The following is an 18,002-nucleotide window of genomic DNA, read 5'->3' as shown; positions in this document are numbered from 1 at the left end:
TGTTCCCTCGCCAGCTCTGCTCGCTGTCGCGCAAGACTTTCCAACTCTCGATTAAGTGACTTGAACTTACTCATCCACATGTCTGATGCCTTCAGGTCAGCAACTTCCAGCTCAAAGTCTCCGATAGAGACCCCGGGGATGCATGTCAGGTCGACTTTGTCCACTGCACACTCATGTGGATGAGTGATGAACTTGAAAAGACCAGTGCGTGCACGAAATTCTCCAAAACGTGCTTTGAATGACTGCAGGAGATTGGACGTAAAGCCAGCTAGCTGCTGGAGATCCAGATGTTGAGTGGAGTCACTTGCTAAGCATGCATCTCTAAATTGTCGCAGTCTTTCAAATTGCAGAAGACGACCTGTTTCAAAGTCCCTGAGAAAGACTTCCAGCTTGCTTTCAAATGCAAACACTGCTTGTTGAAGGGATGAGATTGTATTTCCAATACCTTGCATTTTCACATTGAGCTGGTTCAGATGGCCAGTTATGTCCACGAGATAGTGAAACTGCAGGAGCCAGTCAGTGTTGTCTAGTTCAGGATGCTTGACGCCTTTCATTTCAAGAAAAGTCAGGATTTCACTCAGGCAAGCTGCAAAACGGCTGAGCACCTTCCCCCTTGACAACCAACGCACGTTGCTGTGTACAAGCAGACCGGGATAATGATTCCCAACTTCTTCTAACAGAGCTTTAAACTGGCGATCATTTAAAGCTCGGGCAATAATAAAGTTGACCACTCGAATGACCAGCGACATCACCTCACCAAGCTCCTGGCCACACGTCTGAGCGCAAAGCGCCTCCTGGTGCAGGATGCAATGAAAACTTAGGATGGCTCTCTTTTCATGTTCACGGAGAAGCGCTATAAATCCTTTGTTCTTCCCCAACATACAGGGTGCACCATCAGTACAGACATATATAAGTTTATCCATCGGTAGTTTTTTTTTCTTTAGCAAACTCCATGAAAGACGTGAATAAATCCTCTCCTCTTGTTGTCCCTTTCATTGGCAAAACAGCCAAGCTTTCCTCACGCAGTGTGTCACCTGCAGCATACCTGGTAATTATACTGAACTGAGATAGATGGCTAACGTCTGTTGACTCATCTAACGCGAGAGAAAAGTATGTCCCGGCGTTTATGTCCTTAATTTGTGTTTCCTCGACTTGATTTGCCATCATGATGCTACGATCATGAACAGTTCTTGCTGACAGAGGCATGTCTTTGATTCGTTTGATATCTTGTCTTTATTTGGGAAGTCATCAAACAGTTCATTGGCCACATCAAGCATGAATGTTTTGGCATACTAGCCATCTGGGAATGGCTTTCTATTCCTTACTATTGCCAAAGCACCCGCAAAGCTAGTGGAATTCCCGTCACCTTGCTTGGTCCACACACGTAGTTGCTGCTGACTCGTCTGCACTCTCCGCTGTAGCTCTTCGCATGCCTTTTTCCTGCTGTCCCCCGCTGGATATTTCGATGCAAATGAAGCATGGTGCGTATCGAAGTGCCGCTTTATATTTGAACGTTTCATCGATGCAATTTTATCATTGCATATTAGACATACCGCAGATCCTGCTCTCTCCACAAATGCAAATTCCTCTGTCCACGCAGCCTGGAATGCACGGTAATCATCGTCTTTTTTTCTTTTCGCCATCTTTTCCGTTACAAGGGTTGAAGCGGATAAACTAGTTGGCTATCTGATCAAATGGATTTCTTCACCTTTACAATGACCCGTGACATGCTCGCGAGCCATTGGTTCCCGACCCGACCCACGGGTCACGGTTCCCGTGACCCGTGAAATTTATCTTCAAAACTAATTTCTGTTTACTTTAAAATGACACAGTATTATTAAGCAATATCACAAGTATTTTTAAATCAGTTCCAAACTGATTTTTATTATTATTATTATTTTTTCAACTCAAAATTGTCTGGGAGCCATATGCCGTCACCGGAAGAGCCATATATGGCTCGCGAGCCATAGGTTCCCGACCGCTGCTATACATGTTTACTTCTGGTGAGATTGGCATGTGGACGTATTGGCGGTACACCGGTGCAGCATAAGAGCACAGCGGTCCTCATAACTGACGATGTTGCTGTTGCCCCTTTGAGGGATTCTGCAGCTCACTCAAAGGTACGATGATTTGGCACCACCTAAATTTCGTATGCCACCTCGCCTATAAGTGGCTGTGGGGATTGCCCAGCAGATAGCCGTCTCTCCACATCGCTGAGGACCGTCCCTTACAACGGCCAGATGGTTGAAATGAGAGGGCCTAGTGAACTGGACGAAGTGGCGAAGATGGAGTCGTTGATCAGTTTTGGATATCAACCTTTGATAGCGAACGCAAGAAGAAGACTGATCTTGGGCAGGTCTGCTCGTGTTTCTGAGTTGGCGAGTGTGAATGTGTGCAGGTAGGCGTGGGTGTGTGGGGAGTAGTGTATCGGTAAGCACACTGCGCTATGAACCCGGCGACCTGAGTTCGACTCCCGCTCTCGGTCAACAACAATGACAATAATTTGAACCGATCCTGCGCCTCCCCTAGGTCGACTCAGCCTCAAACGAGTACCTGGTGCGGTACGTAAAAATATCGCCACTTGGGTGACAATGGCCGTCGGGCGTTGTGTTGGCCACCCAACCTCTCGTGCGCCGTGCCGGCCTTTGTAGGTGCTCGCTAACAGCACTTGGCCCAATAGTCTGTTGATGTTATATGGGGAATCTTTGTGGGTGTGGGTGTAAGTCTACGAACTGAGGGCTAGCCGGACTCACCAGCACAGTTGCGACCGCCCGCTGCCACCGAGTAACCTGCAGGACACTGGCACTCGAACGAACCAACCGTGTTGATGCAACGATGCTGGCAGGGTGACCGCAAACATTCGTCCACATCTGTATGGAAAAGAACAGAGGGAGGTGGAGATGAATGGTGTAAAGATTAATTAGATTTGGGTAATGACAAAGGAGTCAACCGACAGTGCGAATGGACTAGTAACCACGGGAGGTAATTACAGGGAAGTCAGCCTGCAATACGAATGGACTGGTGGCTGTGGGAATCATCAAGAATAGAAGAATGGCCAGGTGATGGAAGAGGACGGTAGAGTCTGCTGGTAGAGCGAGCGTCTAGAACCAGGGAGAAAGTTCGGGAATGGGGGCGTGGTCTTGGACCGTATATAAGGGAGATGGGCGGGAAACTCGGGGCTGTTGCAGTGGGATCTCCGCCTGTTCGAGTGTGAGCACGTGGCTCCTTAATAAAAGAAACCATCTCAAGACAAGTGCGTCTAAGTCGTCATTACACATGGGTTTAATTCATGACGAAGACTGTGAGGAAGAGTAGAGTGCACAAACAGAGAGATGAGATACAGTAATCCATCTCTCCCACTGATTCCAGCATTAGGCGTCTTCTCTGTGACGTATGAGTCACAAGGCATACCCTCCGAACACACGCATACGTGTGTTCGCTAGAAACCAGTCATGCAATTAAACACATTAAGTTTAAAACGTACAGCAAGACAAACAAAAACATAGCAAGAGCATTTTGAGGAAGGGAAAAGTCCGCAGTGAAAAAAAAAGCATTTAGGCTAAGGGTTGTTGTCCCCAGACACCGACGGCTACAGCAACTTGCACGGGGGGGGGGGGGTGATGTGGATATTACAGATGAGGAACAACACTCTCAAACTCCTAGACCAAGGGGTGGGCAATTTGCGGCTCCGGAGCCGTGTGCCGCTCTGTCTTCGGACTGCTTCGTGACCGTTATTTATTAAGGGACCCCCAACCGTCTCGTATTCATCACCACGTTGTGCGAGCTCTTAAAATATTGAAGGCTGGGTTTTTTTTTACCGAATTCGAATAAAAAGTTTGTCTCTTCTTGTTAGTTTGGTTGGCGACCATTGAGGGTGGATCAGGGTAACCATTATCGAGTCATTTTCGAACTTTTAGGATATGGACCATGACACCAGCACGCCATCGCCTATTCCATTTGAACGACGTTGGGAGATCTTTGAAGTTCACTGTGGAGCACTGGACTAACTAACGCGGCCCGGCGTACTTCGAACCGCGAACCCCCGCGACAAGCGTGGCGAGCGCGCCGGGCCAGGCCATGCTGTGCTTGGTGCCGGCGTGCGTGGTCTGTGCATGATTTTAAGATCCGCCATGGGAGCCACGAGCAACCGAGGGGTGCTGCGGAACACAACGCAAGAGGCTCACGCGTGTGCCCTGCTGTCATTAGCCGAGAGTCGCCCACCACGAGAGCTCGTTCCGCGAGGTGAGCAATGGTGGAGGGGGCTGCCGACGCGCCACTCACCCTGGCACGCGCCCCGGGCGCCCATGCGGAAGCCGGGAAGGCACTGGCAGCGGTAGCTCCCGGGAGTGTTGGCACACACGAGCGGGGGAGCGCAGCGGTGCGTGTCCACCTCGCACTCGTCCACGTCTGTGGGCGGAAGAGCGGGGCGGGAGAGCGGGAGGGAGAGCGGATGCGAGAGAAGTGTTATCGTTCATAGTAATGATGATAGTGATGATTTAAGCTGGGTTTTTGGGTAATTTATTAAGAAGCAAAATTCCATCAGATTATATTTGGTTCTGCCATTCGTTTGTCGAGATTCTAGCACTCAGAATTAAAATGTTGATTTGACACGTCACGCGTCGAGCGTTACCGCCTTTTAGCCGGGTGGGTGGGAAAGTGCTGCTCTCTCCTGTGTGGATCGTCGGTGACAAAGAGCTTTATAGCTCATCGGATACATACTGTATTCTGATTTTGGATCAAAGGTCCCTTTGCTGCGATATCGGAAGTGGTTCGCTAATTCATTGCCAACGGTTCACTCGGTTACGGTTGACCAACTGCAGATGTCAACACACGATGAGAAAACAAATTGCACTTGAGGGAATCTTTCCCACTGAGTCAATCAGCTGACACTGTACGCTACCCATCTCCCCTTGCCCTTCTAAGATGATCCGTGACTCTATAAACCCCAATTTTTCCTGAAGGTCAGTTAGCTAAAACGGTGAGATTCTCCATTCCTCTCAGTGACAGTATTAACAACCCGATGTGTTTAATTTACCGGTTATTGTGTGTATGTGTGCGAGTCAGGGTGTATGTACATGTGTGTACATGGGGAGTGGTGGCGTAGTGGTTAGAGCACTGCGCTACGAACCTCGTGACCTGCGTTCGATTTCTGCTCACGACCGATATTTAGTGATGATTATCTGAAAGGGTCCTGGGCCTCCCCTAGGTTGACTCAGCCTAAGATGAGTATGTACTTGGGGTGGCCGGGAGTGGTATTGACCACCCCACCCCCTCGTGTGCTGTTCCAATTTTCATTGGCGCGAGCTAACTTGCCCAAACAGCCTGTTCGAGACTATACAGGGGATCTTTGTATGTCAGTATATACAGAATGTGTTTGTCATTGTGCTGATGTAATTCTGTGATCCTCTGTATGTCTCTGTGGATTTAAAGGGTAATTTGTTTCCCAGCTGTGAAATCCACGCTTGTCAGATGGAAAGTCTGCATACGGAACCGCATTGGGCCAATTCTGGGCCAATGCAGCTCTCTTTACAGGAATCGGGTGGTAGGGGCTCAATGCATATGCTGTAAATCTGGTAAATGCTAATATTTTTGTTGAACATATTGCTTCCTGCCAAGGGTGTAAAATATGTACTTTGATTAATTTCGACAATATTGAAATAACATCAGCCACTGTAACCACACACACTACGTGCGCGCGCATTTCGGAGGCATAGCAGTGGGAGTTCCGCCAGCATGGACTCGCCTGCACCCCGACCCGCCTGCACCCCGAGTCGCCTGCACCCCAAGCCGCTTGCACCCCGACCCACCTGCACCCCGACCCACCTGCACCCCGACTGTACATGTGTGCGCTATTGCTTGTGTCCGTGCATATGTCTGCTTTCATACAGAGCTACCATATACACCTACACGCCCTAATGTATGGGCAATCTATGGTACGATACGAATTGGGACTTTGAACGGCACGTTCACGCACCTGTACCCCAAGAACATGTACCACAGGGGAGCAGCATTCGAGATGGAACGAAAATTAGGTCACAATCAGATTGAACTTAAAATCACTGAAGAGCCGCAATCATCACTGTAGCGCAGCGCGTCGACTTGTCACCATCTCTGTTAGTATGGCATCTCTACAACGCATGTATGTATTATGTTGAAATTCTTTCGCACCGGACGTAGCCAAGGTGCAGGGGAATAATGACAAACTAAACACACAAAGAGGTTCTAAAGAAATTCAAAGTGCACAGTTTCAGTGGCTTCCGAATATGGACTGCGGAGCTGCCCATCAAATGGCCGTCCCTCCACGATGTCGCTGATGGCGGCTCGACGGTGCAGTGAGAATGCCGATTTGAATCGGATGACTGAGCATCCACCTGTTGAATTCTCTTATAATTTCACATTCCGACGCCCGCAGCATGCAGAGAGGGAGGCGGGGGGGGGGGAGTGAGTCCCAGCTGGAGTGCGACGACCCAACGGAGGAGCCTGCGAGCCCCTCCACTCGCCCCGACCCATTCATCTCTTCACGTATCGACCTTTTGCCGTCTGTTGTCCACCCATGGTGATACCCCAACTGACTAATGCTTCCTTGCTTCCTGGACCTTCGCCCACGCCTCTGTGCACTGCCAACGATCCAGGTTCGCTTCCCGGCCACGTGCGTCTGTGACAAGTGGCCCGGGATTCACGCAATGTCGGCGCAGTCAACGTTCGAGCGTCCGATGGGATGCGCTAACCGGAGGGGACAAGGCGGACGAGCGTGGCTGCGCTCACGCCACCCACATCGCGTGGGTGCCCTGCTGGCTTTGATAATTATCTGTGAAGGATAAAAGGGATCTCTCTCCACGCTGTGTGTTTTGAGTGGCAGGGTGCGTTGCTTTGCGTGCACGCGCGCGCTGCTGTGGCCCCCGAGCGACAGAGGAATGTGGACGGATTTTCCACGCTGCGTCTCCCAACTCCGCAGCGCGGTAAGGGGGGTCGAGCGTGCATTAGGACATTTCGTGGCGCGGCACGCCACGCGATCGATGTTTATTTATACTGCCGCAGTTTTTATCCGCCTCTATTTATTTTGTGTAATTTTAACCGCCCTGCTAAAAGCGAGGGACGGGGACGGGGGGGGGGGCTTGTATGTGAGATGGGCGCCCACTTCACAAGGCCCGGTTTGTTCCCGAGGTCCAATACCAACTAGCGCCGCACGCCCCTGTCAACAGCCCGCAACTGCGGGGCGCCACTGCCGCCCCCAACCACCACCGCTCTGGGCACCGGCCCCTGTTGCTTGGTGGGACGGCGATGAAGACAAAGTTGCACGAAGCGCCAGCGCTCCCTGCCAACTCCCCAGCGCTCCCTGTACCAGCTCACTCAGCATCCTGCACTGAGCGTTAACAGAACCGCCGCATAGAGGCTGCCCAAACAGAATGAATGCAGTGATGTTCAGCAGATTCTGTGGAGGCGCCTCGTACAGTATACCAATATGAACTGCAGACAGCTGAGTCATATGTATGCTGAACTTCTTTCGCACCGCACATAGCCAACTGTGCTAATCGGAGGTGCGGGGGGAAGGACAACAAACTATGGATGTCTGTGTGAGTCTATGGGTCTCTATGTGAGTCTGTAGGTTTATGTGTGAATATTAACTGCTTTCGCACTACACGTAGCCAACCGTGCTAATCGGAGGTGCGTAAAAATGTGACCGAACCCATCATGTCAGTCAACAAGATGCAAATGTGTTGGCTAGAGGACTTTGGCTGGAGGCGTATAGGGGTGGGCGATCTTAGGCACTGAGGCCCGACATTGGACTCTTGAGAATCCGAGCTTTCCTAAGACAAAGTGAACAGCGGTATTGAGAAACGGGATGTTTTAGGATCGCAAATCCTGCAGGAAGAGTGGCAGCGGACTTCGTATGAGGCAGTACATCTGTAGGACTTGAGTTATAGCGCGCCACGCATTCTCTTCCACTGTTGCTATGCGAGCAAGCAGAGTACAGTGAGGTGTGTCTGAGGACACGGTTGTTGTTGTGGCATTAGGTGAGAGGGTTGTTAAGTGGTGAGACAGGTGTTCGGGGTAGCCGGGGGGACACAGGTCAGCGATTGGCTAAGAGGGTAATTGGTTATTAGCTGGCATCGCTCTGGCGGCAATAACAAGGTCACGTGAGACGGGGGGCCAGGGGGCGAGTAATAAGCGGGGGGTTGAGATAATTAATGGGGATTAATTGGTGTGGGGATATAAGCCACAGCGCGACGGAGAGAGGGTCGGCTTGTCTTGGTCGGCGTCTTGGATGGAGCTGCAGCGACGGTGCCTGGGGGAATCGCAGAGCAGGCGGTGACGGTAGTAGAGCAGAGATAGAGTGGGTTAGCGGCGACAGATGGAGTAGAGTATAGAGAGACAGTGATAGCGAGAAGGCAGTGTGTGAACAGGGGTAGCCATGCATCTGAAGGATGCAGTGTAGAATAGCAGGGGAGTCGACAGACCTAGAGAGAGAGAGAGACGCGGAGGAGACGCGGCACGGCGAGAGAGAGAGACGCGGAGCGACGTGGAGCGGAGTGAGGGCATGGAGAGATGCGGAGCGGTGGCGCTGCAAAGAGAGACGCGGAGCGGAGTGAGGCCGCGCCGAGACGCAGAGCGGTGGCGCGGCAGAGGTGGACTGTTGAGCGGAAAATAAAGAGAACAGAAAGACAGCCGAGTACGAGTCCTACACATCTGTAATGCGGTGGGGGGGGGGGGGAAATTAGAAGGAGGTGCATTGCTTTAGCAGGGCAGGTTGTCGATGGGCTATGGACATCACTTTGTGTGAGGGCCATGCTCTGAGTCGCGGCTCTAACTTGAGCCGCTCGGTTACTTTCAAAGATGTGTAGGGGTCTTACGGAGGGAATATGTGTCGAGCTGATATGTATGGGATCCAACGGGAAACTAGCACAGTGGGCGGGGCTACGTCAGTGCACGGGCAGGTGCCCTCTACGACGTCCGCGCGTCGGACGTTACGATCCCCCGGGGCCCCACCCCTCAGGTATAAAAGGGAAATGTATCGGGGGGCTAGGGGGAGTTGGGTTAGCTAAGAAGAGAAGACGGAAGACGTCCCAGATAGAGCCCTGGTCTCCCCCTGCTACGCCGTCCTTGTCAGGACCGCGCAGGCTCGAGTCAGTGGCGTGGTGCCAGAGCCAGAGCCAGGGTTGGTCTGGACTCTGAGTACCGGGCCCGACTGACCAGTGTCGGGCCAAGATAGCCTCCCCTAGTCCACGAGAGGAGGACTCTGAGGCAGGCTAGGTTTAGCCTAGAGGTGTGTCCTCAGATAGACGGGTGAGGGGGCCGATACCCCCTCAGTGTGTATGTCACAACGTGTGGTGTTAAATAAACAAGTGTGCCTCCAACTCCGGTGTGAACGAGTCATAAGAGTACTACAGATGCACCAGCGGCTCAGCCGTGGCTTGGCTCAGGCTCCGCTTGTGGACATCACGAGCGAGGGATGGCACCGCGCTCAGAGCCGGTTCAAATCAAGCGGAACTTTGAGCCGGCTCACTTGAGCCAGAGCCAAGCCTGAGCCGAACTGTGACTGAGAATACGCACCTCGACATAAAGAAATGGGCATTTGAGGGCAGCCACAGCAGCACTGTCCGTATTATTGTATGAATCCGAGAGCTGGATGCAAACCAAGCTGCTCCACAATAAGTTGTTGGCATTTGAGCACATATGTCTGAGAGATGGACACTGGCAATTCTGTGCCAAGACAGAATATTCAATAAAGACATCCGATATAAAATATGACTCCGTGGTGTTTAAGAAATGACAATCCAAAAATATGGCTGAGCTCAGTGGGACGTGTGAGCAGACAGGGACCGATTGGTGCCACGGACATTGGAGAGGTCTCCACGAGTCCAGCGACCAGAAGGCCTTAGACCAGATGGTGGGAGACTCTCAGTGCAAAGCTCGGGAGTTTTGGGGTCTGCTGTGCAGCAGCTGTGTGATCTGGCAGAGGGGAAAAAGCCTGAGCAGTGAAAGTGCATGACGGGTACCATTTGATGACTTCTGCTTTCATATCCTTATTTTTTTTTACGTCAGATTTCGTTTTTTTTTATTTGTTGTTGAACGTCGTGGTGCTTTGCCTGTAATACAACACTTTGGAAGCAGAGGTGGTGGATCGAGCATCTGCATGCAACATTTTTACTTTTAAGAAAATAAAGGGCTTTAAATTATCATGCCTACAGTGCAAAATGCACCACCCGTTGCCTAAAGACTGTTATATGGCACAAGACGAAAAAAATCACAAGTCCATTGATAACTTTCACAGCGAGCCGTGTAGTACTGTCACGAGTCAGGAAATTGCCATCTGAAGATGAACAGACATAACTAAATTCCACTGAAAGCCTTTTATCAACACGAGGTGGAAATACCATACGTACCCTGTAGAAAAAATGTGCGCATTACGTTAAAATCAAATAAATTTACTTTGAAAATGTCACGTAATATGCAGAATTAAGTTCCAAAATATCATTCAACCAGGTACTGATTCTGTTTTTTTTTGTAGTTGGTGGTGACTGGCTGGGATGACTACTCGCTACGCCCGATCACGTGTAGACCACGCCATTCATTGGGACAGCAGCAGCAACTCCGACTCTGACATTGCATCAGCCCCAGGGCCACCCTGGTCACCGGCCAACATGACACCTCCAGCAATTTTGAGTGAGAAAACGTGAGGACAACTTACCTATGCAGAATCCTTCGGACAACCTGTAGCCAAGTTGACAGCGAGAAGTGGGCGGGGGAAGTGGAGTTTCTGCTGGAATGTTCACGTCTGGAGGCTGCGGTCGATGCCCTTGGTCAGAGAAGTCGTTGTCCTGCTCAAAGTCTTGCCCAATAACATCGGGCCTACTGCCTCCTTGCCTAGCGTCACCTAATCTTGGTCTCCCTGGCCTTGGATCTACGATTATAGTCCCTCCAGGTCTAGGTCCATCCCGTCTAGGTTCACTTGGCCTTGGCACAGCGGTTCTCGGTACGCCTGGCCTCGGTTCTCCTTGCCGAGGTCCACCAGGCCTGGATCCACCAGGACTGGGCTCACCGTGTCTAGACCCGCCCGGCCTAGGTCCACCTGGTCGTGGTCCATCCAACCCCGATGTGGCTGGGCCTCGAGTGCCAATTTCAGTGTCCTGCCCAGTGCCCAGCTCAGGCCCACCCTGGCCTGGAAGCCCAGATTGAGGCCCGCTCAGGTCCGTGCCGCCGAGCTGCATGCCGCCGGGCTGCACACCACCCGTGATGACGAGCGCCGATCGCGGCAGGCACATGTAGCCCCCGAAGTGGTTGACGCACATCATGTCGCCGCGGCATGCATCTGGAATGCCGGTGCACTCGTCCACATCTGTAAGGAGCGAGCACACAGCGTGACGCAGGAGTGAACCAGCGCGCGTGGCTCCCTCGGGGATGGCTTTTGGGGCTGGCTCACGTGTGATTTCTGCCTCGTTGGAAAACAAATCAATGGGGCCATGTTGGGGGGAGGTTGAAATGGGGCGAGCTGAGTTGCAAAAAAAAAGCCGTGGGTTAACTCGTGAAAATATACACATGCACCCACATGGCCATCGCTAGAGATATGGCGTTTACATTGGTCGACGAACAAACACGAATGACTGCTTGGCATCTAAGGCACTGAAAAAATATTGATGTAAATAGTCGGGGCACGAATAACAAAAAGACTCGACACATTCGCCAATAACCTTGCAGGGGCATGGGACACGTTGGCAATTTGCGGCAACGTTTCCCTTGCGCCGTCGTTCAGACGGCGCAAGGGAAACGTGACGGAAGCAGGCCGTTGGAAAGCCCTCCCAACACATTTCTTGCATTTGGCGGAATGTTTAAGTCTGGTCTGAAGCCTTGCACATTTCCGCTTCCAGTCTGGTGACTCCGATTCCTCGCAAGGCCGTGCCGTCGTATGATTATAAATTGTTAAATTTTTGCCATTGGTTTTACTATTGGAGTTGTTTTATTTACTGATTGGAAACTTAACCCAGGATTTTATATAGTCGGTTGTATAAATGTAGCATGTGTTTTATGTTGAGTTTATTACTGTTGATATAGAATTAAGATAGAATTATTGAAGTTTACCGAACAATGTTTGCTACTTATTTTCAGTGATAAGTCAGCTTTGTTAAGCTTATTGAGTTGCGATGGCATTTAGACGTTGAAATGACATTGCATTGTGGGACACAGTTTGATATATATTACTTCTGTTCATTTATAGAAATTGCGAATGAGTTTCTTGTATTAGGCCACGACCTACCTTTACGGAATTGTGAAGGCGGATTCTATACAACCCGCACAAGCAGATACGCGAATGTGTGCACTCACATCCGCCGTTTGCCACTAAGGGGCGGTGACGTCACAAACAAGCACACACGTGAAGAGAGTGCACAAAAGCACACGGACACACACATGCACGCACAAAACAGATGCAGACAAAACGCATGCACATGGAAACACAACAAAGATCCCTCGTGTAGCCTGGGTAGGCTTTTGGGGCAGTGCAATTAGCAAGCACCTTTGAAGGCCAACATGGCGGACAAGGTGGCGATGTAGCCAGTGCCATTCCCCAGTCCCCTTTATTTCCCCAGTGCTGACATTTAACGTACAACAAACCAGGTACAGTACTAATTTAAGGCTGAGTCGACCTAGGGGAGTCCCAGGAACGGTTCAGGTATTTGTTACCGATGTTGGCCATGGCCGAAAATCGAACTCGGGGCACCGGGTTCTGTAACGCATGCAGTGCGATATCCACTGCACCACAAAACACACGCGCACATTGAAACCCGCAAGTAAGACATCTGAGCCAAGTTCAGACTCGGTACATATTCAGTGCCTATGGATTGATGCTGTTCTCTATGCACAGCGTTCAGCAACCTCGACAGTCTGCAAGATCGCAGTCTCGTGTTGAGTTTCATGGACAGGCTGATAACGAAACCAAGATGACTGATATAAAATCAAGTCACTTCTTTCTCACCGCATCATGTAGTTACCAGGCCCGTGTCACTTCAACACCGATGACAGTGCCATCTAATTCACCGACATCCGAGTACGTGTGTGCGCAAAACCTCTACACTGGCACTGTTATAACATTCACACAGCCCCGTGAAGTGTGATGTATGGCACCGGCTGGCGGAGAGGGGGGTACCTCTGCATTCACTCGTCGCGTCCTCCCACTCGTAGCCCTCGGAGCAGTCCTGTGCACGCGATGCACACGCGTAGAATTAGCGGTGTCCCACACGCGCACGCACAAAGCAAGAGCACCGCGTGCTGTACCCGTGCACACGCACGAGTGCTGCTCACAAGGCGAACGCTTCGCTCGGTAGATTGTGCGAATGGTATTTCCATTGACCTCACTGCAACGGACACACCAAAATGCAGTGTGGCGGGAACATTTTATAATTGTATTTTTGTTTAATGTAAACGAGTCTATTTACTTAGGAATACTGTTCGATAGTTATTGAAGGGGGTAGCCCGTTCTTCATTGAGCTAAGCGTTTTACTATGCTAAGGCCAGTTGAAAAACTGTTCATCAGGAAACATTGGCTGAAATCTAACTCAGGCCGCGTTGTGTAAAAGTGCAGTCTCCACCTCTTCTCCATTCTCTGACCATTCCATTCACGCGCTACACAGACGAGAAGAAGGGCCATTGCCTGAAACATCGCCTGCTTTATATTTGTTTTGGTTTCCCCTTCGAGGCCACGGTGTGACTGATGAGCGTGTCGAGCTTTCTGCCCTGTTAGACGCGAAGAGTCGGTGCTCATCCATGCTGGAGGCCCAGAGCCAGTGGAGGAAATTCCAAATTCCTCGGGTGGGGAGTCACTTTTCTCCGTAGAAACCCCCCCCCCCCCCCACAGGCGCAAACTGGCCGCTTGGACCCCCGACTGGGATTTGAACTTTGCAACGTTCCAGTTGGCGAGTTAAAAAAATCGCATTCTGCCACATCGATGATCGCTCGCCGAGCCTTCATCCCCAGCACGGCATCGTGAATAGGTGGGGGGGGGGGTGAACCACGGTCGATTACAAAACGTGACGCGTAACATCTCCCCGTGTGAATATCGTTTACAAGAATACAAGCCGTGGTATTCACGAGGCAACAACTGCACACCTCGCTACATTTACAACGATTCGTCACTGAGAATCATCATCAGCTATGTTCAATCCACTTCTGGATGAAGGCCTCCCCAAGCCGCCACCACTTCTCGCCATCTTACGATACAACAACGATCCACCTGCAGGTGAACTGATTCAATCGCTCCGTCTCCACGCTCAACGCCCTCTCCGGCGCGTTCCGTTCCTTCGCTGCCACTCCATCACTATTCTTGACCGTGATCCATCATCCCGCCTGAGCCATGGATGATGTCATGAACCTGCGTGTGCTCTCTAAATCCCCGTGTTCCACATCGCCTCTTGATGTAAGCCCACGGGTGCGATGCATCTACCCACGCTTCTCTGGGCCCCTTCCCTGTTTGCGATCTCTATTTTGTTGTGACTACGATTGTAATCCACACGTCGTGGCGGCGAGTTTCAGGAGTCGGGCAACAGCTGATGACGATCGATCAAAGGGTGGCGATGATAAATAACAATTGATAATCATGGCATCGTGTTCGCCTCTTCCGCCGTGTACCCAACTGAAACCGTGGGAATCCAGCAACGCCATGTGAATGCAAAGGTTACAATTACTGTAAACGGAAATTCTGCTGTGCGAGTTGATGTGCCAGGTCATCAACTCGCACTGCACGACCAGCGGACCCCTACCTGTGGTGATGCCACGCGCCCCCCTACCTGCGGTGCCACGCAGGCCTCCTACCTGCGGTGGTGCCTCGTGGCTTGGCTGAGAGACAGTGGAGCCCAGCAGCGCGCAGAGCGCGGCGAGCGCGGCGAGAGGGTGGAGCGCGGTGCCCATCTCGACTCGGGAGCTCGGGGAGTTGCGAGGCGCGGGACTCCGACCGGGACTCTGCTGCACCTCCTCCTCGCGGGACGACTGTGAACTGCGCCCTGCTCCCTGCTCCGCTCAGCAGACAGCAAGCAGCGCGTGGCGCGCCGGGAGGGCGACACGACCCTCCCCTCGCTACCTCCCATCGCACTGCACCATCCACTCACTCACTCCCCTCAATCCCGCACCCTTCTCTCTGCCACTCCTCTCACTCGACACCCTCCCTTTAGCCCTTTTCCCCTCCCTCCCCACAATCCTCCACTCTCTCTCCTCAATCATCTCACTCCACTCCCTCCCCTCACTCCTCTCACTCCGCACTCTCTCCTCACTCCACTCCCTCCCTCACTCCACTCCCTCTCCTCACTCATCTCACTCTCCTCACTCCACTCCTTCCCCTCACTCCTCTCACTCTCCTCACTCCACTCCCTCTCCTCACTCCACACCCTGCCCTTACCCCTTCCCTCACTCCACAACCTCCCCTCAGCTGTCACCTCACTGATCAACGCTAGCTCGTAAGCTGTCGCACAGTATCGTACTGCAGCAGGCACTCTCCTCAATCAACACGCGGAGACAGATAAGGAACGGCTCCAGTGCTTTTATTCCACACTCATCGCTCATCATCATCGTATCGGCAGGCAACGTGGAGCCGTGTGCTCGTGTCGTTACGGACTGCATCGTGACGCCCTCGTCCGCAGTAGCATTGAGGACCTGTAGAAACAGACTCTGCCTGATGACAGTGGAGGAGCATGTCGGCCTCCCACCAGGCCCAGACGACCGACCGCAGACCGCGTGGGCGAGATGAGGATGGGGGGCCTCGAAGGGAGCGCGGTACTGTATAACGGTACAAGCATTTGTGTGGCCGGAGGCATGTACGCGTCACAGACCACTACCGCCTACACCTCGCCGGTAGCGTCGGCATTCGCCGGACTCCGCAAGGGTGTGTGATCTTGTTGGGTGTTCCAAAGTGACTCTCCGGCGCATTCATTCGTAGAGGCGTCCAGAATAAGAAGTCAGTTCCCAAAAGGGGCACGGCACGCAGGAGGGTCGCAGAGACGTGGTCGGGCGCGTCTACTGTGATGTCAGCAAAAGAGATGCTGACCTTTACCCTGCCCCATGACCTTGATAAGTGCTTACCACTGGTGTTGAGGGAGCGAGTTGAAGAGCGAGTGGTCAATTAGTGCAGCGGATGTACCAGTGACATTTTAGTACGAGTCCCAAAGATCGGGCCTCACAATGAAGGCTGTGCCCAACGCCGCGGCCACCACCTGCCGCTGGAGCCTCTTCCACTGTGAGATAGCTCTGATCGAGTGGCCGGTTTGCGGGTCACTCGCCCGTGGGATGTCAGGCAGAATCGGTGGGGGTGGGCGGCAAGAGAGGACGGTGACCGGAAGATTGAAAGGCGGCCACGGAGCAACATGTGGCAATGGCGCGGCCAGTGGCAGTGGTGTAGGTGGCGGTTGCAGACTCGTGGCAGACGTGAAGGCGATGGGTGACCACCGGCCCACGGGCAACAACGGTGTTGCCAGCTACGGCGGTTCTGGCTACAAGGCAGTGGCGGAGGGGAGAGCAGGCGTGTATGGATTGGCGTCGCTGGCCTGCCTCAGCGACACCCGTTGGGACCCGACCCAGCTGGCCACACCAATGATAAACGACGGCCGCCTGATAGGACTAAGAAGCCTGCAGCCGGCCGTGGCTGTTGGGGATGGTAACCCCGGTGGACAAGGCCCCTGTGCTGTGTGTCTGGGAGCTCTTCCCATACTTCTCACAGGACGCTGGTCAGAACATCTGTAATGTGCATTGCCACTTCTTCTTTCGTATGTCTGATATTCATGTAGAGACAACAGCTGCAATTTCACATTCAGGTGGTCAAGCCAGACAACCCGGAGTGTATCACCATGATATCTCTTCGTATTTGTGGATCGGACATTGTGTTGTTATACGTTGCATGGTCTGTTCTGGATAACCACAGTCACACACTGGAGAGTTCCCATTGCCACTAGTGAGGTGCACGGCAGTGGAGGTGGCCCGGAGAGGGCACGGTGACCATTTTGACGGTCGCCGATCGGTGCATCACCACGTGTGCACATCGATTTGTTCAGTAACCCACGTGACCATCATTGAGGTGGTCCTCAACGATGGCAACGTAGTTGACCAGGCAGTCGACTACCACACCCTCCAGATTCACGTCATTCATGGTCAGGTATGTCTTCTGGGCCAAGAGGTGGAGGGCAACGGTGAAGGCCATGGGAGTCTCTTCCATGGCCATGGTCCGTCCCCAGAAGTGGCACCCTGTAACAACCCTTGTGGTGAATATCTCTGCCATGGCCTTGTATGCGTCGGCAAGAGTGGTCTACTGTCCCGCCGGGATGGAGTCGCAAGCCTCAAACGCGTCGTCCCCAAAGACGGTGGGGAAGTACAACAGGGTGGCGTCATCGCACGACCGTTGTTAAAAGACAGGCTGCCCGGTAGCAGCAGGTAAAGTGGTCCCAGTCCATCAGGGGTTCAGAACTTCTCGATCAGTCCTAGGTGGAGGCCTTGTTGGGTGGAGGCAGGGGCTGGTGAAGATGGCGGAGGGCGCATGGCGAGTTTCCGATTAGCGACATCTTGCGAAGAAAAAGTGGACTTGAGCAGCCACCCACGGGTGACGCCGCACAGTGTGGACTGGCCCATGAGGTGGTGGCGGTGACGCTCCAGCGGTGAAGTGTGGTCGAGCTTGTGGGTCATGAATGCCACTCCCCACGTGACCAGGAGGGGACGCCATTACACTGCTCCATAGGCCAGACACCTGCATGGCAATTCTGGCTGTCACCTGATGATGTTAGTTGTAATTACCGGTGAGACGTCGTACTCTAATTTTTAATGTTGTGGGTTTCTTCTTCTTCTGGGATCCCTCGTAGTCGAGTATGATTTCCCTCCAGCTGTCACTTGTCCATGACACCATGGGTCCGGAGATGGCTGAATCGGCCAATCCGTGACCTGCAGATCTTGGCACAGTGGGGGCATGGTTGGTCCATCCTGGAGCTCCCACTCGTTGTTGTGTCTGTCTCTGGTGTATGTCCTTTGTGGCATGCTCT

General features: G+C 52.4%; 1 pseudogene across 1 annotated transcript in view; it reads right to left on the bottom strand.

Annotated features, from left to right (window-relative positions):
* LOC144723700 (EGF-containing fibulin-like extracellular matrix protein 2) overlaps nucleotides 1-15,087 on the bottom strand; it is a 38,923-nt pseudogene extending 23,836 nt beyond the window's left edge. The window contains exons 1-5 of the transcript XR_013586263.1: nucleotides 14,803-15,087; nucleotides 13,142-13,190; nucleotides 10,691-11,338; nucleotides 4,282-4,407; nucleotides 2,754-2,870 (exon numbers count right to left, since the gene is read on the bottom strand). The product of XR_013586263.1 is annotated as an EGF-containing fibulin-like extracellular matrix protein 2 (transcript). The remainder of the gene's footprint in view (nucleotides 1-2,753; nucleotides 2,871-4,281; nucleotides 4,408-10,690; nucleotides 11,339-13,141; nucleotides 13,191-14,802) is intronic.
* Between the last annotated feature and the right edge of the window lie 2,915 nt (nucleotides 15,088-18,002).

The sequence above is a fragment of the Lampetra planeri genome, chromosome 18 (assembly GCF_965212315.1).
Source record: "Lampetra planeri chromosome 18, kcLamPlan1.2.h2, whole genome shotgun sequence".
Taxonomy (NCBI): domain Eukaryota; kingdom Metazoa; phylum Chordata; class Hyperoartia; order Petromyzontiformes; family Petromyzontidae; genus Lampetra; species Lampetra planeri.
This window is presented reverse-complemented; position numbering and strand designations above follow the sequence as displayed.